The sequence below is a fragment of the Hyla sarda genome, unplaced genomic scaffold (genome assembly GCF_029499605.1).
Source record: "Hyla sarda isolate aHylSar1 unplaced genomic scaffold, aHylSar1.hap1 scaffold_1129, whole genome shotgun sequence".
Classification (NCBI taxonomy): domain Eukaryota; kingdom Metazoa; phylum Chordata; class Amphibia; order Anura; family Hylidae; genus Hyla; species Hyla sarda.
This window is the reverse complement of record NW_026607750.1, coordinates 33,619-55,206: the sequence shown is the minus strand read 5'-3', so window position 1 is coordinate 55,206 and position 21,588 is coordinate 33,619. Positions and strand designations below refer to the sequence as shown.

The 21,588-nt window shown below is 41.9% G+C and overlaps 43 non-coding genes across 43 annotated transcripts; 28 read left to right on the top strand and 15 right to left on the bottom strand.

Moving 5' to 3' along the window:
- The first annotated feature begins 192 nt into the window (after positions 1-192).
- On the top strand, positions 193-266 carry TRNAT-AGU (transfer RNA threonine (anticodon AGU)). The gene has a single exon. It is a non-coding gene; the product is annotated as a tRNA-Thr (tRNA).
- Positions 267-867: 601 nt separating this feature from the next.
- Positions 868-941, top strand: TRNAT-UGU (transfer RNA threonine (anticodon UGU)). Its single transcript has one exon. It is a non-coding gene; the product is annotated as a tRNA-Thr (tRNA).
- Positions 942-1,318: 377 nt separating this feature from the next.
- On the bottom strand, positions 1,319-1,400 carry TRNAS-GCU (transfer RNA serine (anticodon GCU)). Its single transcript has one exon. It is a non-coding gene; the product is annotated as a tRNA-Ser (tRNA).
- Positions 1,401-1,628: 228 nt separating this feature from the next.
- Positions 1,629-1,702, top strand: TRNAT-AGU (transfer RNA threonine (anticodon AGU)). Its single transcript has one exon. It is a non-coding gene; the product is annotated as a tRNA-Thr (tRNA).
- A 1,057-nt stretch (positions 1,703-2,759) lies between these two features.
- TRNAS-GCU (transfer RNA serine (anticodon GCU)) lies at positions 2,760-2,841 on the bottom strand. The gene has a single exon. It is a non-coding gene; the product is annotated as a tRNA-Ser (tRNA).
- Positions 2,842-3,069: 228 nt separating this feature from the next.
- Positions 3,070-3,143, top strand: TRNAT-AGU (transfer RNA threonine (anticodon AGU)). The gene has a single exon. It is a non-coding gene; the product is annotated as a tRNA-Thr (tRNA).
- Positions 3,144-3,517: 374 nt separating this feature from the next.
- Positions 3,518-3,591, top strand: TRNAT-AGU (transfer RNA threonine (anticodon AGU)). The gene has a single exon. It is a non-coding gene; the product is annotated as a tRNA-Thr (tRNA).
- A 601-nt stretch (positions 3,592-4,192) lies between these two features.
- Positions 4,193-4,266, top strand: TRNAT-UGU (transfer RNA threonine (anticodon UGU)). The gene has a single exon. It is a non-coding gene; the product is annotated as a tRNA-Thr (tRNA).
- A 377-nt stretch (positions 4,267-4,643) lies between these two features.
- Positions 4,644-4,725, bottom strand: TRNAS-GCU (transfer RNA serine (anticodon GCU)). Its single transcript has one exon. It is a non-coding gene; the product is annotated as a tRNA-Ser (tRNA).
- Positions 4,726-4,953: 228 nt separating this feature from the next.
- TRNAT-AGU (transfer RNA threonine (anticodon AGU)) lies at positions 4,954-5,027 on the top strand. The gene has a single exon. It is a non-coding gene; the product is annotated as a tRNA-Thr (tRNA).
- Positions 5,028-6,083: 1,056 nt separating this feature from the next.
- Positions 6,084-6,165, bottom strand: TRNAS-GCU (transfer RNA serine (anticodon GCU)). Its single transcript has one exon. It is a non-coding gene; the product is annotated as a tRNA-Ser (tRNA).
- A 228-nt stretch (positions 6,166-6,393) lies between these two features.
- On the top strand, positions 6,394-6,467 carry TRNAT-AGU (transfer RNA threonine (anticodon AGU)). The gene has a single exon. It is a non-coding gene; the product is annotated as a tRNA-Thr (tRNA).
- Positions 6,468-7,068: 601 nt separating this feature from the next.
- Positions 7,069-7,142, top strand: TRNAT-UGU (transfer RNA threonine (anticodon UGU)). Its single transcript has one exon. It is a non-coding gene; the product is annotated as a tRNA-Thr (tRNA).
- A 377-nt stretch (positions 7,143-7,519) lies between these two features.
- Positions 7,520-7,601, bottom strand: TRNAS-GCU (transfer RNA serine (anticodon GCU)). Its single transcript has one exon. It is a non-coding gene; the product is annotated as a tRNA-Ser (tRNA).
- Positions 7,602-7,829: 228 nt separating this feature from the next.
- On the top strand, positions 7,830-7,903 carry TRNAT-AGU (transfer RNA threonine (anticodon AGU)). Its single transcript has one exon. It is a non-coding gene; the product is annotated as a tRNA-Thr (tRNA).
- A 504-nt stretch (positions 7,904-8,407) lies between these two features.
- On the top strand, positions 8,408-8,481 carry TRNAT-UGU (transfer RNA threonine (anticodon UGU)). The gene has a single exon. It is a non-coding gene; the product is annotated as a tRNA-Thr (tRNA).
- A 377-nt stretch (positions 8,482-8,858) lies between these two features.
- On the bottom strand, positions 8,859-8,940 carry TRNAS-GCU (transfer RNA serine (anticodon GCU)). The gene has a single exon. It is a non-coding gene; the product is annotated as a tRNA-Ser (tRNA).
- A 228-nt stretch (positions 8,941-9,168) lies between these two features.
- Positions 9,169-9,242, top strand: TRNAT-AGU (transfer RNA threonine (anticodon AGU)). The gene has a single exon. It is a non-coding gene; the product is annotated as a tRNA-Thr (tRNA).
- Positions 9,243-9,842: 600 nt separating this feature from the next.
- On the top strand, positions 9,843-9,916 carry TRNAT-UGU (transfer RNA threonine (anticodon UGU)). The gene has a single exon. It is a non-coding gene; the product is annotated as a tRNA-Thr (tRNA).
- A 373-nt stretch (positions 9,917-10,289) lies between these two features.
- TRNAS-GCU (transfer RNA serine (anticodon GCU)) lies at positions 10,290-10,371 on the bottom strand. Its single transcript has one exon. It is a non-coding gene; the product is annotated as a tRNA-Ser (tRNA).
- A 228-nt stretch (positions 10,372-10,599) lies between these two features.
- TRNAT-AGU (transfer RNA threonine (anticodon AGU)) lies at positions 10,600-10,673 on the top strand. Its single transcript has one exon. It is a non-coding gene; the product is annotated as a tRNA-Thr (tRNA).
- A 632-nt stretch (positions 10,674-11,305) lies between these two features.
- TRNAT-UGU (transfer RNA threonine (anticodon UGU)) lies at positions 11,306-11,379 on the top strand. Its single transcript has one exon. It is a non-coding gene; the product is annotated as a tRNA-Thr (tRNA).
- A 377-nt stretch (positions 11,380-11,756) lies between these two features.
- On the bottom strand, positions 11,757-11,838 carry TRNAS-GCU (transfer RNA serine (anticodon GCU)). Its single transcript has one exon. It is a non-coding gene; the product is annotated as a tRNA-Ser (tRNA).
- Positions 11,839-12,066: 228 nt separating this feature from the next.
- TRNAT-AGU (transfer RNA threonine (anticodon AGU)) lies at positions 12,067-12,140 on the top strand. The gene has a single exon. It is a non-coding gene; the product is annotated as a tRNA-Thr (tRNA).
- Positions 12,141-13,196: 1,056 nt separating this feature from the next.
- TRNAS-GCU (transfer RNA serine (anticodon GCU)) lies at positions 13,197-13,278 on the bottom strand. Its single transcript has one exon. It is a non-coding gene; the product is annotated as a tRNA-Ser (tRNA).
- A 228-nt stretch (positions 13,279-13,506) lies between these two features.
- Positions 13,507-13,580, top strand: TRNAT-AGU (transfer RNA threonine (anticodon AGU)). The gene has a single exon. It is a non-coding gene; the product is annotated as a tRNA-Thr (tRNA).
- A 505-nt stretch (positions 13,581-14,085) lies between these two features.
- TRNAT-UGU (transfer RNA threonine (anticodon UGU)) lies at positions 14,086-14,159 on the top strand. The gene has a single exon. It is a non-coding gene; the product is annotated as a tRNA-Thr (tRNA).
- A 377-nt stretch (positions 14,160-14,536) lies between these two features.
- TRNAS-GCU (transfer RNA serine (anticodon GCU)) lies at positions 14,537-14,618 on the bottom strand. The gene has a single exon. It is a non-coding gene; the product is annotated as a tRNA-Ser (tRNA).
- A 228-nt stretch (positions 14,619-14,846) lies between these two features.
- Positions 14,847-14,920, top strand: TRNAT-AGU (transfer RNA threonine (anticodon AGU)). Its single transcript has one exon. It is a non-coding gene; the product is annotated as a tRNA-Thr (tRNA).
- A 600-nt stretch (positions 14,921-15,520) lies between these two features.
- Positions 15,521-15,594, top strand: TRNAT-UGU (transfer RNA threonine (anticodon UGU)). Its single transcript has one exon. It is a non-coding gene; the product is annotated as a tRNA-Thr (tRNA).
- Positions 15,595-15,971: 377 nt separating this feature from the next.
- TRNAS-GCU (transfer RNA serine (anticodon GCU)) lies at positions 15,972-16,053 on the bottom strand. Its single transcript has one exon. It is a non-coding gene; the product is annotated as a tRNA-Ser (tRNA).
- A 228-nt stretch (positions 16,054-16,281) lies between these two features.
- On the top strand, positions 16,282-16,355 carry TRNAT-AGU (transfer RNA threonine (anticodon AGU)). The gene has a single exon. It is a non-coding gene; the product is annotated as a tRNA-Thr (tRNA).
- A 376-nt stretch (positions 16,356-16,731) lies between these two features.
- On the bottom strand, positions 16,732-16,813 carry TRNAS-GCU (transfer RNA serine (anticodon GCU)). The gene has a single exon. It is a non-coding gene; the product is annotated as a tRNA-Ser (tRNA).
- A 228-nt stretch (positions 16,814-17,041) lies between these two features.
- On the top strand, positions 17,042-17,115 carry TRNAT-AGU (transfer RNA threonine (anticodon AGU)). Its single transcript has one exon. It is a non-coding gene; the product is annotated as a tRNA-Thr (tRNA).
- A 504-nt stretch (positions 17,116-17,619) lies between these two features.
- Positions 17,620-17,693, top strand: TRNAT-UGU (transfer RNA threonine (anticodon UGU)). Its single transcript has one exon. It is a non-coding gene; the product is annotated as a tRNA-Thr (tRNA).
- A 377-nt stretch (positions 17,694-18,070) lies between these two features.
- TRNAS-GCU (transfer RNA serine (anticodon GCU)) lies at positions 18,071-18,152 on the bottom strand. The gene has a single exon. It is a non-coding gene; the product is annotated as a tRNA-Ser (tRNA).
- A 228-nt stretch (positions 18,153-18,380) lies between these two features.
- On the top strand, positions 18,381-18,454 carry TRNAT-AGU (transfer RNA threonine (anticodon AGU)). The gene has a single exon. It is a non-coding gene; the product is annotated as a tRNA-Thr (tRNA).
- A 601-nt stretch (positions 18,455-19,055) lies between these two features.
- TRNAT-UGU (transfer RNA threonine (anticodon UGU)) lies at positions 19,056-19,129 on the top strand. The gene has a single exon. It is a non-coding gene; the product is annotated as a tRNA-Thr (tRNA).
- Positions 19,130-19,506: 377 nt separating this feature from the next.
- TRNAS-GCU (transfer RNA serine (anticodon GCU)) lies at positions 19,507-19,588 on the bottom strand. Its single transcript has one exon. It is a non-coding gene; the product is annotated as a tRNA-Ser (tRNA).
- Positions 19,589-19,816: 228 nt separating this feature from the next.
- Positions 19,817-19,890, top strand: TRNAT-AGU (transfer RNA threonine (anticodon AGU)). The gene has a single exon. It is a non-coding gene; the product is annotated as a tRNA-Thr (tRNA).
- Positions 19,891-20,491: 601 nt separating this feature from the next.
- TRNAT-UGU (transfer RNA threonine (anticodon UGU)) lies at positions 20,492-20,565 on the top strand. The gene has a single exon. It is a non-coding gene; the product is annotated as a tRNA-Thr (tRNA).
- A 377-nt stretch (positions 20,566-20,942) lies between these two features.
- Positions 20,943-21,024, bottom strand: TRNAS-GCU (transfer RNA serine (anticodon GCU)). The gene has a single exon. It is a non-coding gene; the product is annotated as a tRNA-Ser (tRNA).
- Positions 21,025-21,252: 228 nt separating this feature from the next.
- Positions 21,253-21,326, top strand: TRNAT-AGU (transfer RNA threonine (anticodon AGU)). The gene has a single exon. It is a non-coding gene; the product is annotated as a tRNA-Thr (tRNA).
- The last annotated feature ends 262 nt before the right edge of the window (positions 21,327-21,588 follow it).

Here is a 21,588-nt window from a genome sequence, read left to right as displayed (position 1 = left end):
AACAGGGTCAAAAAGTTTTTTGCTGCATTTTTATTGAAGGTCACAGATCAGGCACTGGCTGAGGGGACCGTAACTCCAAGTTGGTGAAAAAATGCAAGCTGCAACCACTCCATCAATGCACAACATTTAGTAGAAATTTGAATCATTGCGTAAGAAATTCCCATTTTCTGGCTTTTCTGCTGGACTTCATGTGGTGCTGTGGCTTAGTTGGTTAAAGCGCCTGTCTAGTAAACAGGAGATCCTGAGTTCAAATCTCAGCAGTGCCTTTTTTCCCCCTAAATTTTAAGCTTTTCATACCAAAAAGCAGATGTTCAATCCTATCTGACATCAATATTGACCATCCCACAGCCCTAAGACAGTCCGAGCAAAGTCAAAAATATGGATGCTGGCTAAACGTCCAAAAGAAAGAAATGTCCTCATCTTCTTTATAGGATAGCATTAAGCACCATGCAAGAGGAATTGGAAAACAAGGCAGGATTTCTAAGGCCTGGTTGATAGGTCACGTAACGCACCCTTCTGGATTGGAAATAGAAAACTCCCATGCCTGCAAAGACAATAAAAAATCTTCAAAGCAAGATACCAAGTTGGAAAAGGCATGCAGAGCACAATGGATTAGCCGTCCATCGACTTAACCCCTCGGCCACCTCGTCTTTAAAAGGCAACCACTCCAGGTGAGACATTCTGACAACATGATCAACAAGTCTTTGGCTGCATTTTCATTGAAGGTAACATATTAAGCACTGGCTGAATGGACCGTAACTCAAAAAATGCAAGCTGCAACTGCTCCGTCAATATACAGCATTTTGTATACATTTTAATCATTGCATAGCAATTCCCATTTTCTGACTTTAAGGAAAGGGTTGTCATGGCGCTGTGGCTTAGTTGGTTAAAGCGCCTGTCTTGTAAACAGGAGATCCTGAGTTCGAATCTCAGCAGTGCCTTTCTTTCTTTGCAATTATAAGCTTTTCATACCAAGAAGTAGACGTTCAATCATATGTGACTTCAAACTTGTCTATCCCACAGTCCTAAGAATGTCCGAGCAAAGTCAAAAATATGTATGCTGGCTGAATGCCCAAAAGAAGGAAATGTCCTCATCTTCTTTATTGGATAGTATTAAGCACCATGCAAGAGAAATGGAAAAACAATGCAGGATTACTAATGCCAGGTTGATAGGTCACATGAGGCACGTTTCTGAATCAAAAATAGAAAACTGCCATGGTGGGAGCATCCACTGCATATGCTGACAATAAAGAATCTACAAGGCAAGTTGCAAAGAATCTACTAGGCAAGCTGCAAAGTGGTAAAAGGTAGAAGGAACCGACGAGGATGGGATTTGAACCCATGCATGCAGAGCACAATGGATTAGCAGTCCATCGCCTTAACCACTCGGCCACCTCGTCTACATAAGTCCCTACCTCCAGGTGATAGATTCTGAGAACAGGGTCAAAAAGTTTTTTGCTGCATTTTTATTGAAGGTCACAGATCAGGCACTGGCTGAGGGGACCGTAACTCCAAGTTGGTGAAAATATGCAAGCTGCAACCACTCCATCAATGCACAACATTTAGTAGAAATTTGAATTATTGCGTAAGAAATTCCCATTTTCTGGCTTTTCTGCTGGACTTCACTTGGTGCTGTGGCTTAGGTGGTTAAAGCACCTGTCTAGTAAACAGGAGATCCTGAGTTCAAATCTCAGCAGTGCCTTTTTTTCCCCCTAAATTTTAAGCTTTTCATACCAAAAAGCAGATGTTCAATCCTATCTGACATCAATATTGTCCATCCCACAGCCCTAAGACAGTCCGAGCAAAGTCAAAAATATGGATGCTGGCTAAACGCCCAAAAGAAAGAAATGTCCTCATCTTCTTTATAGGATAGCATTAAGCACCATGCAAGAGGAATTGGAAAACAAGGCAGGATTTCTAAGGCCTGGTTGATAGGTCACGTAACGCACCCTTCTGGATTGGAAATAGAAAACTCCCATGCCTGCAAAGACAATAAAAAATCTACAAAGCAAGATACCAAGTTGGAAAAGGCATGCAGAGCACAATGGATTAGCCGTCCATCGACTTAACCCCTCGGCCACCTCGTCTTTAAAAGGCAACCACTCCAGGTGAGACATTCTGACAACATGATCAACAAGTCTTTGGCTGCATTTTCATTGAAGGTCACATATTAAGCACTGGCTGAATGGACCGTAACTCAAAAAATGCAAGCTGCAACTGCTCCGTCAATATACAGCATTTTGTAGACATTTTAATCATTGCATAGCAATTCCCATTTTCTGACTTTCTGACTTTTTGGCTTTTTGGCATTGGTTGTCATGGCGCTGTGGCTTAGTTGGTCTTGTAAACAGGAGATCCTGAGTTCGAATCTCAGCAGTGCCTTTCTTTCTTTGCAATTTTGAGCTTTTCATACCAAGAAGTAGACGTTCAATCATATGTGACTTCAAACTTGTCTATCCCACAGTCCTAAGAATGTCCGAGCAAAGTCAAAAATATGTATGCTGGCTGAATGCCCAAAAGAAGGAAATGTCCTCATCTTCTTTATTGAATAGTATTAAGCACCATGCAAGAGAAATGGAAAAACAATGCAGGATTACTAATGCCAGGTTGATAGGTCACATGAGGCACGTTTCTGAATCAAAAATAGAAAACTGCCATGGTGGGAGCATCCACTGCATATGCTGACAATAAAGAATCTACAAGGCAAGTTGCAAAGAATCTACTAGGCAAGCTGCAAAGTGGTAAAAAGTAGAAGAAACCGATGAGGATGGGATTTGAACCCATGCATGCAGAGCACAATGGATTAGCAGTCCATCGCCTTAACCACTCGGCCACCTCGTCTACATAAGTCCCTACCTCCAGGTGATAGATTCTGAGAACAGGGTCAAAAAGTTTTTTGCTGTATTTTTATTGAAGGTCACAGATCAGGCACTGGCTGAGGGGACCGTAACTCCAAGTTGGTGAAAAAATGCAAGCTGCAACCACTCCATCAATGCACAACATTTAGTAGAAATTTGAATCATTGCGTAAGAAATTCCCATTTTCTGGCTTTTCTGCTGGACTTCATGTGGTGCTGTGGCTTAGTTGGTTAAAGCGCCTGTCTAGTAAACAGGAGATCCTGAGTTCAAATCTCAGCAGTGCCTTTTTTCCCCCTAAATTTTAAGCTTTTCATACCAAAAAGCAGATGTTCAATCCTATCTGACATCAATATTGACCATCCCACAGCCCTAAGACAGTCCGAGCAAAGTCAAAAATATGGATGCTGGCTAAACCACTCGGCCACCTCGTCTACATAAGTCCCTACCTCCAGGTGATAGATTCTGAGAACAGGGTCAAAAAGTTTTTTGCTGCATTTTTATTGAAGGTCACAGATCAGGCACTAGCTGAGGGGACCGTAACTCCAAGTTGGTGAAAAAATGCAAGCTGCAACCACTCCATCAATGCACAACATTTAGTAGAAATTTGAATCATTGCGTAAGAAATTCCCATTTTCTGGCTTTTCTGCTGGACTTCACTTGGCGCTGTGGCTTAGGTGGTTAAAGTGCCTGTCTAGTAAACAGGAGATCCTGAGTTCAAATCTCAGCAGTGCCTTTTTTCCCCCTAAATTTTAAGCTTTTCATACCAAAAAGCAGATGTTCAATCCTATCTGACATCAATATTGTCCATCCCACAGCCCTAAGACAGTCCGAGCAAAGTCAAAAATATGGATGCTGGCTAAACGTCCAAAAGAAAGAAATGTCCTCATCTTCTTTATAGGATAGCATTAAGCACCATGCAAGAGGAATTGGAAAACAAGGCAGGATTTCTAAGGCCTGGTTGATAGGTCACGTAACGCACCCTTCTGGATTGGAAATAGAAAACTCCCATGCCTGCAAAGACAATAAAAAATCTTCAAAGCAAGATACCAAGTTGGAAAAGGCATGCAGAGCACAATGGATTAGCCGTCCATCGACTTAACCCCTCGGCCACCTCGTCTTTAAAAGGCAACCACTCCAGGTGAGACATTCTGACAACATGATCAACAAGTCTTTGGCTGCATTTTCATTGAAGGTAACATATTAAGCACTGGCTGAATGGACCGTAACTCAAAAAATGCAAGCTGCAACTGCTCCGTCAATATACAGCATTTTGTATACATTTTACTCATTGCATAGCAATTCCCATTTTCTGACTTTAAGGAAAGGGTTGTCATGGCGCTGTGGCTTAGTTGGTTAAAGCGCCTGTCTTGTAAACAGGAGATCCTGAGTTCGAATCTCAGCAGTGCCTTTCTTTCTTTGCAATTTTGAGCTTTTCATACCAAGAAGTAGACGTTCAATCATATGTGACTTCAAACTTGTCTATCCCACAGTCCTAAGAATGTCCGAGCAAAGTCAAAAATATGTATGCTGGCTGAATGCCCAAAAGAAGGAAATGTCCTCATCTTCTTTATTGGATAGTATTAAGCACCATGCAAGAGAAATGGAAAAACAATGCAGGATTACTAATGCCAGGTTGATAGGTCACATGAGGCACGTTTCTGAATCAAAAATAGAAAACTGCCATGGTGGGAGCATCCACTGCATATGCTGACAATAAAGAATCTACAAGGCAAGTTGCAAAGAATCTACTAGGCAAGCTGCAAAGTGGTAAAAGGTAGAAGGAACCGACGAGGATCGGATTTGAACCCATGCATGCAGAGCACAATGGATTAGCAGTCCATCGCCTTAACCACTCGGCCACCTCGTCTACATAAGTCCCTACCTCCAGGTGATAGATTCTGAGAACAGGGTCAAAAAGTTTTTTGCTGCATTTTTATTGAAGGTCACAGATCAGGCACTAGCTGAGGGGACCGTAACTCCAAGTTGGTGAAAAAATGCAAGCTGCAACCACTCCATCAATGCACAACATTTAGTAGAAATTTGAATCATTGCGTAAGAAATTCCCATTTTCTGGCTTTTCTGCTGGACTTCACTTGGCGCTGTGGCTTAGGTGGTTAAAGCGCCTGTCTAGTAAACAGGAGATCCTGAGTTCAAATCTCAGCAGTGCCTTTTTTCCCCCTAAATTTTAAGCTTTTCATACCAAAAAGCAGATGTTCAATCCTATCTGACATCAATATTGTCCATCCCACAGCCCTAAGACAGTCCGAGCAAAGTCAAAAATATGGATGCTGGCTAAACGCCCAAAAGAAAGAAATGTCCTCATCTTCTTTATAGGATAGCATTAAGCACCATGCAAGAGGAATTGGAAAACAAGGCAGGATTTCTAAGGCCTGGTTGATAGGTCACGTAACGCACCCTTCTGGATTGGAAATAGAAAACTCCCATGCCTGCAAAGACAATAAAAAATCTACAAAGCAAGATACCAAGTTGGAAAAGGCATGCAGAGCACAATGGATTAGCCGTCCATCGACTTAACCCCTCGGCCACCTCGTCTTTAAAAGGCAACCACTCCAGGTGAGACATTCTGACAACATGATCAACAAGTCTTTGGCTGCATTTTCATTGAAGGTCACATATTAAGCACTGGCTGAATGGACCGTAACTTAAAAAATGCAAGCTGCAACTGCTCCGTCAATATACAGCATTTTGTAAACATTTTAATCATTGCATAGCAATTCCCATTTTCTGACTTTCTGACTTTTTGGCTTTTTGGCATTGGTTGTCATGGCGCTGTGGCTTAGTTGGTCTTGTAAACAGGAGATCCTGAGTTCGAATCTCAGCAGTGCCTTTCTTTCTTTGCAATTTTGAGCTTTTCATACCAAGAAGTAGACGTTCAATCATATGTGACTTCAAACTTGTCTATCCCACAGTCCTAAGAATGTCCGAGCAAAGTCAAAAATATGTATGCTGGCTGAATGCCCAAAAGAAGGAAATGTCCTCATCTTCTTTATTGGATAGTATTAAGCACCATGCAAGAGAAATGGAAAAACAATGCAGGATTACTAATGCCAGGTTGATAGGTCACATGAGGCACGTTTCTGAATCAAAAATAGAAAACTGCCATGGTGGGAGCATCCACTGCATATGCTGACAATAAAGAATCTACAAGGCAAGTTGCAAAGAATCTACTAGGCAAGCTGCAAAGTGGTAAAAAGTAGAAGAAACCGACGAGGATGGGATTTGAACCCATGCATGCAGAGCACAATGGATTAGCAGTCCATCGCCTTAACCACTCGGCCACCTCATCTACATAAGTCCCTACCTCCAGGTGATAGATTCTGAGAACAGGGTCAAAAAGTTTTTTGCTGCATTTTTATTGAAGGTCACAGATCAGGCACTGGCTGAGGGGACCGTAACTCCAAGTTGGTGAAAAAATGCAAGCTGCAACCACTCCATCAATGCACAACATTTAGTAGAAATTTGAATCATTGCGTAAGAAATTCCCATTTTCTGGCTTTTCTGCTGGACTTCATGTGGTGCTGTGGCTTAGTTGGTTAAAGCGCCTGTCTAGTAAACAGGAGATCCTGAGTTCAAATCTCAGCAGTGCCTTTTTTCCCCCTAAATTTTAAGCTTTTCATACCAAAAAGCAGATGTTCAATCCTATCTGACATCAATATTGACCATCCCACAGCCCTAAGACAGTCCGAGCAAAGTCAAAAATATGGATGCTGGCTAAACGTCCAAAAGAAAGAAATGTCCTCATCTTCTTTATAGGATAGCATTAAGCACCATGCAAGAGGAATTGGAAAACAAGGCAGGATTTCTAAGGCCTGGTTGATAGGTCACGTAACGCACCCTTCTGGATTGGAAATAGAAAACTCCCATGCCTGCAAAGACAATAAAAAATCTTCAAAGCAAGATACCAAGTTGGAAAAGGCATGCAGAGCACAATGGATTAGCCGTCCATCGACTTAACCCCTCGGCCACCTCGTCTTTAAAAGGCAACCACTCCAGGTGAGACATTCTGACAACATGATCAACAAGTCTTTGGCTGCATTTTCATTGAAGGTAACATATTAAGCACTGGCTGAATGGACCGTAACTCAAAAAATGCAAGCTGCAACTGCTCCGTCAATATACAGCATTTTGTATACATTTTACTCATTGCATAGCAATTCCCATTTTCTGACTTTAAGGAAAGGGTTGTCATGGCGCTGTGGCTTAGTTGGTTAAAGCGCCTGTCTTGTAAACAGGAGATCCTGAGTTCGAATCTCAGCAGTGCCTTTCTTTCTTTGCAATTTTGAGCTTTTCATACCAAGAAGTAGACGTTCAATCATATGTGACTTCAAACTTGTCTATCCCACAGTCCTAAGAATGTCCGAGCAAAGTCAAAAATATGTATGCTGGCTGAATGCCCAAAAGAAGGAAATGTCCTCATCTTCTTTATTGGATAGTATTAAGCACCATGCAAGAGAAATGGAAAAACAATGCAGGATTACTAATGCCAGGTTGATAGGTCACATGAGGCACGTTTCTGAATCAAAAATAGAAAACTGCCATGGTGGGAGCATCCACTGCATATGCTGACAATAAAGAATCTACAAGGCAAGTTGCAAAGAATCTACTAGGCAAGCTGCAAAGTGGTAAAAGGTAGAAGGAACCGACGAGGATCGGATTTGAACCCATGCATGCAGAGCACAATGGATTAGCAGTCCATCGCCTTAACCACTCGGCCACCTCGTCTACATAAGTCCCTACCTCCGGGTGATAGATTCTGAGAACAGGGTCAAAAAGTTTTTTGCTGCATTTTTATTGAAGGTCACAGATCAGGCACTAGCTGAGGGGACCGTAACTCCAAGTTGGTGAAAAAATGCAAGCTGCAACCACTCCATCAATGCACAACATTTAGTAGAAATTTGAATCATTGCGTAAGAAATTCCCATTTTCTGGCTTTTCTGCTGGACTTCACTTGGCGCTGTGGCTTAGGTGGTTAAAGCGCCTGTCTAGTAAACAGGAGATCCTGAGTTCAAATCTCAGCAGTGCCTTTTTTCCCCTAAATTTTAAGCTTTTCATACCAAAAAGCAGATGTTCAATCCTATCTGACATCAATATTGTCCATCCCACAGCCCTAAGACAGTCCGAGCAAAGTCAAAAATATGGATGCTGGCTAAACGCCCAAAAGAAAGAAATGTCCTCATCTTCTTTATAGGATAGCATTAAGCACCATGCAAGAGGAATTGGAAAACAAGGCAGGATTTCTAAGGCCTGGTTGATAGGTCACGTAACGCACCCTTCTGGATTAGAAATAGAAAACTCCCATGCCTGCAAAGACAATAAAAAATCTACAAAGCAAGATACCAAGTTGGAAAAGGCATGCAGAGCACAATTGGCTGCATTTTCATTGAAGGTCACATATTAAGCACTGGCTGAATGGACCGTAACTCAAAAAATGCAAGCTGCAACTGCTCCGTCAATATACAGCATTTTGTATACATTTTAATCATTGCATAGCAATTCCCATTTTCTGACTTTAAGGCAAGGGTTGTCATGGCGCTGTGGCTTAGTTGGTTAAACCGCTTGTCTTGTAAACAGGAGATCCTGAGTTCGAATCTCATCAGTGCCTTTCTTTCTTTGCAATTTTGAGCTTTTCATACCAAGAAGTAGACGTTCAATCATATGTGACTTCAAACTTGTCTATCCCACAGTCCTAAGAATGTCCGAGCAAAGTCAAAAATATGTATGCTGGCTGAATGCCCAAAAGAAGGAAATGTCCTCATCTTCTTTATTGGATAGTATTAAGCACCATGCAAGAGAAATGGAAAAACAATGCAGGATTACTAATGCCAGGTTGATAGGTCACATGAGGCACGTTTCTGAACCAAAAATAGAAAACTGCCATGGTGGGAGCATCCACTGCATATGCTGACAATAAAGAATCTACAAGGCAAGTTGCAAAGAATCTACTAGGCAAGCTGCAAAGTGGTAAAAAGTAGAAGAAACCGACGAGGATGGGATTTGAACCCATGCATGCAGAGCACAATGGATTAGCAGTCCATCGCCTTAACCACTCGGCCACCTCGTCTACATAAGGCCCTAACTCCAGGTGATAGATTCTGAGAACAGGGTCAAAAAGTTTTTTGCTGCATTTTTATTGAAGGTCACAGATCAGGCACTGGCTGAGGGGACCGTAACTCCAAGTTGGTGAAAAAATGCAAGCTGCAACCACTCCATCAATGCATAACATTTAGTAGAAATTTGAATCATTGAGTAAGAAATTCCCATTTTCTGGCTTTTCTGCTGGACTTCATGTGGTGCTGTGGCTTAGTTGGTTAAAGCGTCTGTCTAGTAAACAGGAGATCCTGAGTTCAAATCTCAGCAGTGCCTTTTTTCCCCTAAATTTTAAGCTTTTCATACCAAAAAGCAGATGTTCAATCCTATCTGACATCAATATTGACCATCCCACAGCCCTAAGACAGTCCGAGCAAAGTCAAAAATATGGATGCTGGCTAAACGTCCAAAAGAAAGAAATGTCCTCATCTTCTTTATAGGATAGCATTAAGCACCATGCAAGAGGAATTGGAAAACAAGGCAGGATTTCTTAGGCCTGGTTGATAGGTCACGTAACGCACCCTTCTTGATTGGAAATAGAAAACTCCCATGCCTGCAAAGACAATAAAAAATCTTCAAAGCAAGATACCAAGTTGGAAAAGGCATGCAGAGCACAATGGATTAGCCGTCCATCGACTTAACCCCTCGGCCACCTCGTCTTTAAAAGGCAACCACTCCAGGTGAGACATTCTGACAACATGATCAACAAGTCTTTGGCTGCATTTTCATTGAAGGTAACATATTAAGCACTGGCTGAATGGACCGTAACTCAAAAAATGCAAGCTGCAACTGCTCCGTCAATATACAGCATTTTGTATACATTTTAATCATTGCATAGCAATTCCCATTTTCTGACTTTAAGGAAAGGGTTGTCATGGCGCTGTGGCTTAGTTGGTTAAAGCGCCTGTCTTGTAAACAGGAGATCCTGAGTTCGAATCTCAGCAGTGCCTTTCTTTGCAATTTTGAGCTTTTCATACCAAGAAGTAGACGTTCAATCATATGTGACTTCAAACTTGTCTATCCCACAGTCCTAAGAATGTCCGAGCAAAGTCAAAAATATGTATGCTGGCTGAATGCCCAAAAGAAGGAAATGTCCTCATCTTCTTTATTGGATAGTATTAAGCACCATGCAAGAGAAATGGAAAAACAATGCAGGATTACTAATGCCAGGTTGATAGGTCACATGAGGCACGTTTCTGAATCAAAAATAGAAAACTGCCATGGTGGGAGCATCCACTGCATATGCTGACAATAAAGAATCTACAAGGCAAGTTGCAAAGAATCTACTAGGCAAGCTGCAAAGTGGTAAAAGGTAGAAGGAACCGACGAGGATCGGATTTGAACCCATGCATGCAGAGCACAATGGATTAGCAGTCCATCGCCTTAACCACTCGGCCACCTCGTCTACATAAGTCCCTACCTCCAGGTGATAGATTCTGAGAACAGGGTCAAAAAGTTTTTTGCTGCATTTTTATTGAAGGTCACAGATCAGGCACTAGCTGAGGGGACCGTAACTCCAAGTTGGTGAAAAAATGCAAGCTGCAACCACTCCATCAATGCACAACATTTAGTAGAAATTTGAATCATTGCGTAAGAAATTCCCATTTTCTGGCTTTTCTGCTGGACTTCACTTGGCGCTGTGGCTTAGGTGGTTAAAGCGCCTGTCTAGTAAACAGGAGATCCTGAGTTCAAATCTCAGCAGTGCCTTTTTTCCCCTAAATTTTAAGCTTTTCAAACCAAAAAGCAGATGTTCAATCCTATCTGACATCAATATTGTCCATCCCACAGCCCTAAGACAGTCCGAGCAAAGTCAAAAATATGGATGCTGGCTAAACGCCCAAAAGAAAGAAATGTCCTCATCTTCTTTATAGGATAGCATTAAGCACCATGCAAGAGGAATTGGAAAACAAGGCAGGATTTCTAAGGCCTGGTTGATAGGTCACGTAACGCACCCTTCTGGATTGGAAATAGAAAACTCCCATGCCTGCAAAGACAATAAAAAATCTACAAAGCAAGATACCAAGTTGGAAAAGGCATGCAGAGCACAATGGATTAGCCGTCCATCGACTTAACCCCTCGGCCACCTCGTCTTTAAAAGGCAACCACTCCAGGTGAGACATTCTGACAACATGATCAACAAGTCTTTGGCTGCATTTTCATTGAAGGTCACATATTAAGCACTGGCTGAATGGACCGTAACTCAAAAAATGCAAGCTGCAACTGCTCCGTCAATATACAGCATTTTGTAGACATTTTAATCATTGCATAGCAATTCCCATTTTCTGACTTTCTGACTTTTTGGCTTTTTGGCTTTTTGGCTTTTTGGCATTGGTTGTCATGGCGCTGTGGCTTAGTTGGTTAAAGCGTCTGTCTTGTAAACAGGAGATCCTGAGTTCGAATCTCAGCAGTGCCTTTCTTTCTTTGCAATTTTGAGCTTTTCATACCAAGAAGTAGACGTTCAATCATATGTGACTTCAAACTTGTCTATCCCACAGTCCTAAGAATGTCCGAGCAAAGTCAAAAATATGTATGCTGGCTGAATGCCCAAAAGAAGGAAATGTCCTCATCTTCTTTATTGGATAGTATTAAGCACCATGCAAGAGAAATGGAAAAACAATGCAGGATTACTAATGCCAGGTTGATAGGTCACATGAGGCACGTTTCTGAATCAAAAATAGAAAACTGCCATGGTGGGAGCATCCACTGCATATGCTGACAATAAAGAATCTACAAGGCAAGTTGCAAAGAATCTACTAGGCAAGCTGCAAAGTGGTAAAAAGTAGAAGAAACCGACGAGGATGGGATTTGAACCCATGCATGCAGAGCACAATGGATTAGCAGTCCATCGCCTTAACCACTCGGCCACCTCGTCTACATAAGTCCCAACCTCCAGGTGATAGATTCTGAGAACAGGGTCAAAAAGTTTTTTGCTGCATTTTTATTGAAGGTCACAGATCAGGCACTAGCTGAGGGGACCGTAACTCCAAGTTGGTGAAAAAATGCAAGCTGCAACCACTCCATCAATGCACAACATTTAGTAGAAATTTGAATCATTGCGTAAGAAATTCCCATTTTCTGGCTTTTCTGCTGGACTTCACTTGGCGCTGTGGCTTAGGTGGTTAAAGCGCCTGTCTAGTAAACAGGAGATCCTGAGTTCAAATCTCAGCAGTGCCTTTTTTTCCCCTAAATTTTAAGCTTTTCATACCAAACAGCAGATGTTCAATCCTATCTGACATCAATATTGTCCATCCCACAGCCCTAAGACAGTCCGAGCAAAGTCAAAAATATGGATGCTGGCTAAACGCCCAAAAGAAAGAAATGTCCTCATCTTCTTTATAGGATAGCATTAAGCACCATGCAAGAGGAATTGGAAAACAAGGCAGGATTTCTAAGGCCTGGTTGATAGGTCACGTAACGCACCCTTCTGGATTGGAAATAGAAAACTCCCATGCCTGCAAAGACAATAAAAAATCTACAAAGCAAGATACCAAGTTGGAAAAGGCATGCAGAGCACAATGGATTAGCCGTCCATCGACTTAACCCCTCGGCCACCTCGTCTTTAAAAGGCAACCACTCCAGGTGAGACATTCTGACAACATGATCAACAAGTCTTTGGCTGCATTTTCATTGAAGGTCACATATTAAGCACTGGCTGAATGGACCGTAACTTAAAAAATGCAAGCTGCAACTGCTCCGTCAATATACAGCATTTTGTAGACATTTTAATCATTGCATAGCAATTCCCATTTTCTGACTTTCTGACTTTTTGGCTTTTTGGCATTGGTTGTCATGGCGCTGTGGCTTAGTTGGTCTTGTAAACAGGAGATCCTGAGTTCGAATCTCAGCAGTGCCTTTCTTTCTTTGCAATTTTGAGCTTTTCATACCAAGAAGTAGACGTTCAATCATATGTGACTTCAAACTTGTCTATCCCACAGTCCTAAGAATGTCCGAGCAAAGTCAAAAATATGTATGCTGGCTGAATGCCCAAAAGAAGGAAATGTCCTCATCTTCTTTATTGGATAGTATTAAGCACCATGCAAGAGAAATGGAAAAACAATGCAGGATTACTAATGCCAGGTTGATAGGTCACATGAGGCACGTTTCTGAATCAAAAATAGAAAACTGCCATGGTGGGAGCATCCACTGCATATGCTGACAATAAAGAATCTACAAGGCAAGTTGCAAAGAATCTACTAGGCAAGCTGCAAAGTGGTAAAAAGTAGAAGAAACCGACGAGGATGGGATTTGAACCCATGCATGCAGAGCACAATGGATTAGCAGTCCATCGCCTTAACCACTCGGCCACCTCATCTACATAAGTCCCTACCTCCAGGTGATAGATTCTGAGAACAGGGTCAAAAAGTTTTTTGCTGCATTTTTATTGAAGGTCACAGATCAGGCACTGGCTGAGGGGACCGTAACTCCAAGTTGGTGAAAAAATGCAAGCTGCAACCACTCCATCAATGCACAACATTTAGTAGAAATTTGAATCATTGCGTAAGAAATTCCCATTTTCTGGCTTTTCTGCTGGACTTCATGTGGTGCTGTGGCTTAGTTGGTTAAAGCGCCTGTCTAGTAAACAGGCGATCCTGAGTTCAAATCTCAGCAGTGCCTTTTTTCCCCCTAAATTTTAAGCTTTTCATACCAAAAAGCAGATGTTCAATCCTATCTGACATCAATATTGACCATCCCACAGCCCTAAGACAGTCCGAGCAAAGTCAAAAATATGGATGCTGGCTAAACGTCCAAAAGAAAGAAATGTCCTCATCTTCTTTATAGGATAGCATTAAGCACCATGCAAGAGGAATTGGAAAACAAGGCAGGATTTCTAAGGCCTGGTTGATAGGTCACGTAACGCACCCTTCTGGATTGGAAATAGAAAACTCCCATGCCTGCAAAGACAATAAAAAATCTTCAAAGCAAGATACCAAGTTGGAAAAGGCATGCAGAGCACAATTGGCTGCATTTTCATTGAAGGTCACATATTAAGCACTGGCTGAATGGACCGTAACTCAAAAAATGCAAGCTGCAACTGCTCCGTCAATATACAGCATTTTGTATACATTTTAATCATTGCATAGCAATTCCCATTTTCTGACTTTAAGGCAAGGGTTGTCATGGCGCTGTGGCTTAGTTGGTTAAACCGCTTGTCTTGTAAACAGGAGATCCTGAGTTCGAATCTCATCAGTGCCTTTCTTTCTTTGCAATTTTGAGCTTTTCATACCAAGAAGTAGACGTTCAATCATATGTGACTTCAAACTTGTCTATCCCACAGTCCTAAGAATGTCCGAGCAAAGTCAAAAATATGTATGCTGGCTGAATGCCCAAAAGAAGGAAATGTCCTCATCTTCTTTATTGGATAGTATTAAGCACCATGCAAGAGAAATGGAAAAACAATGCAGGATTACTAATGCCAGGTTGATAGGTCACATGAGGCACGTTTCTGAACCAAAAATAGAAAACTGCCATGGTGGGAGCATCCACTGCATATGCTGACAATAAAGAATCTACAAGGCAAGTTGCAAAGAATCTACTAGGCAAGCTGCAAAGTGGTAAAAAGTAGAAGAAACCGACGAGGATGGGATTTGAACCCATGCATGCAGAGCACAATGGATTAGCAGTCCATCGCCTTAACCACTCGGCCACCTCGTCTACATAAGGCCCTAACTCCAGGTGATAGATTCTGAGAACAGGGTCAAAAAGTTTTTTGCTGCATTTTTATTGAAGGTCACAGATCAGGCACTGGCTGAGGGGACCGTAACTCCAAGTTGGTGAAAAAATGCAAGCTGCAACCACTCCATCAATGCATAACATTTAGTAGAAATTTGAATCATTGAGTAAGAAATTCCCATTTTCTGGCTTTTCTGCTGGACTTCATGTGGTGCTGTGGCTTAGTTGGTTAAAGCGTCTGTCTAGTAAACAGGAGATCCTGAGTTCAAATCTCAGCAGTGCCTTTTTTCCCCTAAATTTTAAGCTTTTCATACCAAAAAGCAGATGTTCAATCCTATCTGACATCAATATTGACCATCCCACAGCCCTAAGACAGTCCGAGCAAAGTCAAAAATATGGATGCTGGCTAAACGTCCAAAAGAAAGAAATGTCCTCATCTTCTTTATAGGATAGCATTAAGCACCATGCAAGAGGAATTGGAAAACAAGGCAGGATTTCTTAGGCCTGGTTGATAGGTCACGTAACGCACCCTTCTTGATTGGAAATAGAAAACTCCCATGCCTGCAAAGACAATAAAAAATCTTCAAAGCAAGATACCAAGTTGGAAAAGGCATGCAGAGCACAATGGATTAGCCGTCCATCGACTTAACCCCTCGGCCACCTCGTCTTTAAAAGGCAACCACTCCAGGTGAGACATTCTGACAACATGATCAACAAGTCTTTGGCTGCATTTTCATTGAAGGTAACATATTAAGCACTGGCTGAATGGACCGTAACTCAAAAAATGCAAGCTGCAACTGCTCCGTCAATATACAGCATTTTGTATACATTTTAATCATTGCATAGCAATTCCCATTTTCTGACTTTAAGGAAAGGGTTGTCATGGCGCTGTGGCTTAGTTGGTTAAAGCGCCTGTCTTGTAAACAGGAGATCCTGAGTTCGAATCTCAGCAGTGCCTTTCTTTCTTTGCAATTTTGAGCTTTTCATACCAAGAAGTAGACGTTCAATCATATGTGACTTCAAACTTGTCTATCCCACAGTCCTAAGAATGTCCGAGCAAAGTCAAAAATATGTATGCTGGCTGAATGCCCAAAAGAAGGAAATGTCCTCATCTTCTTTATTGGATAGTATTAAGCACCATGCAAGAGAAATGGAAAAACAATGCAGGATTACTAATGCCAGGTTGATAGGTCACATGAGGCACGTTTCTGAATCAAAAATAGAAAACTGCCATGGTGGGAGCATCCACTGCATATGCTGACAATAAAGAATCTACAAGGCAAGTTGCAAAGAATCTACTAGGCAAGCTGCAAAGTGGTAAAAGGTAGAAGGAACCGACGAGGATCGGATTTGAACCCATGCATGCAGAGCACAATGGATTAGCAGTCCATCGCCTTAACCACTCGGCCACCTCGTCTACATAAGTCCCTACCTCCAGGTGATAGATTCTGAGAACAGGGTCAAAAAGTTTTTTGCTGCATTTTTATTGAAGGTCACAGATCAGGCACTAGCTGAGGGGACCGTAACTCCAAGTTGGTGAAAAAATGCAAGCTGCAACCACTCCATCAATGCACAACATTTAGTAGAAATTTGAATCATTGCGTAAGAAATTCCCATTTTCTGGCTTTTCTGCTGGACTTCACTTGGCGCTGTGGCTTAGGTGGTTAAAGCGCCTGTCTAGTAAACAGGAGATCCTGAGTTCAAATCTCAGCAGTGCCTTTTTTCCCCTAAATTTTAAGCTTTTCATACCAAAAAGCAGATGTTCAATCCTATCTGACATCAATATTGTCCATCCCACAGCCCTAAGACAGTCCGAGCAAAGTCAAAAATATGTATGCTGGCTGAACGCCCAAAAGAAGGAAATGTCCTCATCTTCTTTATTGGATAGTATTAAGCACCATGCAAGAGAAATGGAAAAACAATGCAGGATTACTAATGCCAGGTTGATAGGTCACATGAGGCACGTTTCTGAATCAAAAATAGAAAACTGCCATGGTGGGAGCATCCACTGCATATCCTGACAATAAAGAATCTACAAGGCAAGTTGCAAAGAATCTACTAGGCAAGCTGCAAAGTGGTAAAAGGTAGAAGGAACCGACGAGGATCGGATTTGAACCCATGCATGCAGAGCACAATGGATTAGCAGTCCATCGCCTTAACCACTCGGCCACCTCGTCTACATAAGTCCCTACCTCCAGGTGATAGATTCTGAGAACAGGGTCAAAAAGTTTTTTGCTGCATTTTTATTGAAGGTCACAGATCAGGCACTAGCTGAGGGGACCGTAACTCCAAGTTGGTGAAAAAATGCAAGCTGCAACCACTCCATCAATGCACAACATTTAGTAGAAATTTGAATCATTGCGTAAGAAATTCCCATTTTCTGGCTTTTCTGCTGGACTTTACTTGGCGCTGTGGCTTAGGTGGTTAAAGCGCCTGTCTAGTAAACAGGAGATCCTGAGTTCAAATCTCAGCAGTGCCTTTTTTCCCCTAAATTTTAAGCTTTTCAAACCAAAAAGCAGATGTTCAATCCTATCTGACATCAATATTGTCCATCCCACAGCCCTAAGACAGTCCGAGCAAAGTCAAAAATATGGATGCTGGCTAAACGCCCAAAAGAAAGAAATGTCCTCATCTTCTTTATAGGATAGCATTAAGCACCATGCAAGAGGAATTGGAAAACAAGGCAGGATTTCTAAGGCCTGGTTGATAGGTCACGTAACGCACCCTTCTGGATTGGAAATAGAAAACTCCCATGCCTGCAAAGACAATAAAAAATCTACAAAGCAAGATACCAAGTTGGAAAAGGCATGCAGAGCACAATTGGCTGCATTTTCATTGAAGGTCACATATTAAGCACTGGCTGAATGGACCGTAACTCAAAAAATGCAAGCTGCAACTGCTCCGTCAATATACAGCATTTTGTATACATTTTTATCATTGCATAGCAATTCCCATTTTCTGACTTTAAGGCAAGGGTTGACATGGCGCTGTGGCTTAGTTGGTTAAACCGCCTGTCTTGTAAACAGGAGATCCTGAGTTCGAATCTCAGCAGTGCCTTTCTTTCTTTGCAATTTTGAGCTTTTCATACCAAGATGTAGACGTTCAATCATATGTGACTTCAAACTTGTCTATCCCACAGTCCTAAGAATGTCCGAGCAAAGTCAAAAATATGTATGCTGGCTGAATGCCCAAAAGAAGGAAATGTCCTCATCTTCTTTATTGGATAGTATTAAGCACCATGCAAGAGAAATGGAAAAACAATGCAGGATTACTAATGCCAGGTTGATAGGTCACATGAGGCACGTTTCTGAACCAAAAATAGAAAACTGCCATGGTGGGAGCATCCACTGCATATGCTGACAATAAAGAATCTACAAGGCAAGTTGCAAAGAATCTACTAGGCAAGCTGCAAAGTGGTAAAAAGTAGAAGAAACCGACGAGGATGGGATTTGAACCCATGCATGCAGAGCACAATGGATTAGCAGTCCATCGCCTTAACCACTCGGCCACCTCATCTACATAAGTCCCTACCTCCAGGTGATAGATTCTGAGAACAGGGTCAAAAAGTTTTTTGCTGCATTTTTATTGAAGGTCACAGATCAGGCACTGGCTGAGGGGACCGTAACTCCAAGTTGGTGAAAAAATGCAAGCTGCAACCACTCCATCAATGCACAACATTTAGTAGAAATTTGAATCATTGCGTAAGAAATTCCCATTTTCTGGCTTTTCTGCTGGACTTCATGTGGTGCTGTGGCTTAGTTGGTTAAAGCGCCTGTCTAGTAAACAGGAGATCCTGAGTTCAAATCTCAGCAGTGCCTTTTTTCCCCCTAAATTTTAAGCTTTTCATACCAAAAAGCAGATGTTCAATCCTATCTGACATCAATATTGACCATCCCACAGCCCTAAGACAGTCCGAGCAAAGTCAAAAATATGGATGCTGGCTAAACGTCCAAAAGAAAGAAATGTCCTCATCTTCTTTATAGGAGAGCATTAAGCACCATGCAAGAGGAATTGGAAAACAAGGCAGGATTTCTAAGGCCTGGTTGATAGGTCACGTAACGCACCCTTCTGGATTGGAAATAGAAAACTCCCATGCCTGCAAAGACAATAAAAAATCTTCAAAGCAAGATACCAAGTTGGAAAAGGCATGCAGAGCACAATGGATTAGCCGTCCATCGACTTAACCCCTCGGCCACCTCGTCTTTAAAAGGCAACCACTCCAGGTGAGACATTCTGACAACATGATCAACAAGTCTTTGGCTGCATTTTCATTGAAGGTAACATATTAAGCACTGGCTGAATGGACCGTAACTCAAAAAATGCAAGCTGCAACTGCTCCGTCAATATACAGCATTTTGTATACATTTTACTCATTGCATAGCAATTCCCATTTTCTGACTTTAAGGAAAGGGTTGTCATGGCGCTGTGGCTTAGTTGGTTAAAGCGCCTGTCTTGTAAACAGGAGATCCTGAGTTCGAATCTCAGCAGTGCCTTTCTTTCTTTGCAATTTTGAGCTTTTCATACCAAGAAGTAGACGTTCAATCATATGTGACTTCAAACTTGTCTATCCCACAGTCCTAAGAATGTCCGAGCAAAGTCAAAAATATGTATGCTGGCTGAATGCCCAAAAGAAGGAAATGTCCTCATCTTCTTTATTGGATAGTATTAAGCACCATGCAAGAGAAATGGAAAAACAATGCAGGATTACTAATGCCAGGTTGATAGGTCACATGAGGCACGTTTCTGAATCAAAAATAGAAAACTGCCATGGTGGGAGCATCCACTGCATATGCTGACAATAAAGAATCTACAAGGCAAGTTGCAAAGAATCTACTAGGCAAGCTGCAAAGTGGTAAAAGGTAGAAGGAACCGACGAGGATGGGATTTGAACCCATGCATGCAGAGCACAATGGATTAGCAGTCCATCGCCTTAACCACTCGGCCACCTCGTCTACATAAGTCCCTACCTCCAGGTGATAGATTCTGAGAACAGGGTCAAAAAGTTTTTTGCTGCATTTTTATTGAAGGTCACAGATCAGGCACTAGCTGAGGGGACCGTAACTCCAAGTTGGTGAAAAAATGCAAGCTGCAACCACTCCATCAATGCACAACATTTAGTAGAAATTTGAATCATTGCGTAAGAAATTCCCATTTTCTGGCTTTTCAGCTGGACTTCATGTGGTGCTGTGGCTTAGTTGGTTAAAGCGCCTGTCTAGTAAACAGGAGATCCTGAGTTCAAATCTCAGCAGTGCCTTTTTTCCCCCTAAATTTTAAGCTTTTCATACCAAAAAGCAGATGTTCAATCCTATCTGACATCAATATTGACCATCCCACAGCCCTAAGACAGTCCGAGCAAAGTCAAAAATATGGATGCTGGCTAAACGTCCAAAAGAAAGAAATGTCCTCATCTTCTTTATAGGAGAGCATTAAGCACCATGCAAGAGGAATTGGAAAACAAGGCAGGATTTCTAAGGCCTGGTTGATAGGTCACGTAACGCACCCTTCTGGATTGGAAATAGAAAACTCCCATGCCTGCAAAGACAATAAAAAATCTTCAAAGCAAGATACCAAGTTGGAAAAGGCATGCAGAGCACAATGGATTAGCCGTCCATCGACTTAACCCCTCGGCCACCTCGTCTTTAAAAGGCAACCACTCCAGGTGAGACATTCTGACAACATGATCAACAAGTCTTTGGCTGCATTTTCATTGAAGGTAACATATTAAGCACTGGCTGAATGGACCGTAACTCAAAAAATGCAAGCTGCAACTGCTCCGTCAATATACAGCATTTTGTATACATTTTACTCATTGCATAGCAATTCCCATTTTCTGACTTTAAGGAAAGGGTTGTCATGGCGCTGTGGCTTAGTTGGTTAAAGCGCCTGTCTTGTAAACAGGAGATCCTGAGTTCGAATCTCAGCAGTGCCTTTCTTTCTTTGCAATTTTGAGCTTTTCATACCAAGAAGTAGACGTTCAATCATATGTGACTTCAAACTTGTCTATCCCACAGTCCTAAGAATGTCCGAGCAAAGTCAAAAATATGTATGCTGGCTGAATGCCCAAAAGAAGGAAATGTCCTCATCTTCTTTATTGGATAGTATTAAGCACCATGCAAGAGAAATGGAAAAACAATGCAGGATTACTAATGCCAGGTTGATAGGTCACATGAGGCACGTTTCTGAATCAAAAATAGAAAACTGCCATGGTGGGAGCATCCACTGCATATGCTGACAATAAAGAATCTACAAGGCAAGTTGCAAAGAATCTACTAGGCAAGCTGCAAAGTGGTAAAAGGTAGAAGGAACCGACGAGGATGGGATTTGAACCAATGCATGCAGAGCACAATGGATTAGCAGTCCATCGCCTTAACCACTCGGCCACCTCGTCTACATAAGTCCCTACCTCCAGGTGATAGATTCTGAGAACAGGGTCAAAAAGTTTTTTGCTGCATTTTTATTGAAGGTCACAGATCAGGCACTAGCTGAGGGGACCGTAACTCCAAGTTGGTGAAAAAATGCAAGCTGCAACCACTCCATCAATGCACAACATTTAGTAGAAATTTGAATCATTGCGTAAGAAATTCCCATTTTCTGGCTTTTCTGCTGGACTTCACTTGGCGCTGTGGCTTAGGTGGTTAAAGCGCCTGTCTAGTAAACAGGAGATCCTGAGTTCAAATCTCAGCAGTGCCTTTTTTTTTCCCCTAAATTTTAAGCTTTTCATACCAAAAAGCAGATGTTCAATCCTATCTGACATCAATATTGTCCATCCCACAGCCCTAAGACAGTCCGAGCAAAGTCAAAAATATGGATGCTGGCTAAACGCCCAAAAGAAAGAAATGTCCTCATCTTCTTTATAGGATAGCATTAAGCACCATGCAAGAGGAATTGGAAAACAAGGCAGGATTTCTAAGGCCTGGTTGATAGGTCACGTAACGCACCCTTCTGGATTGGA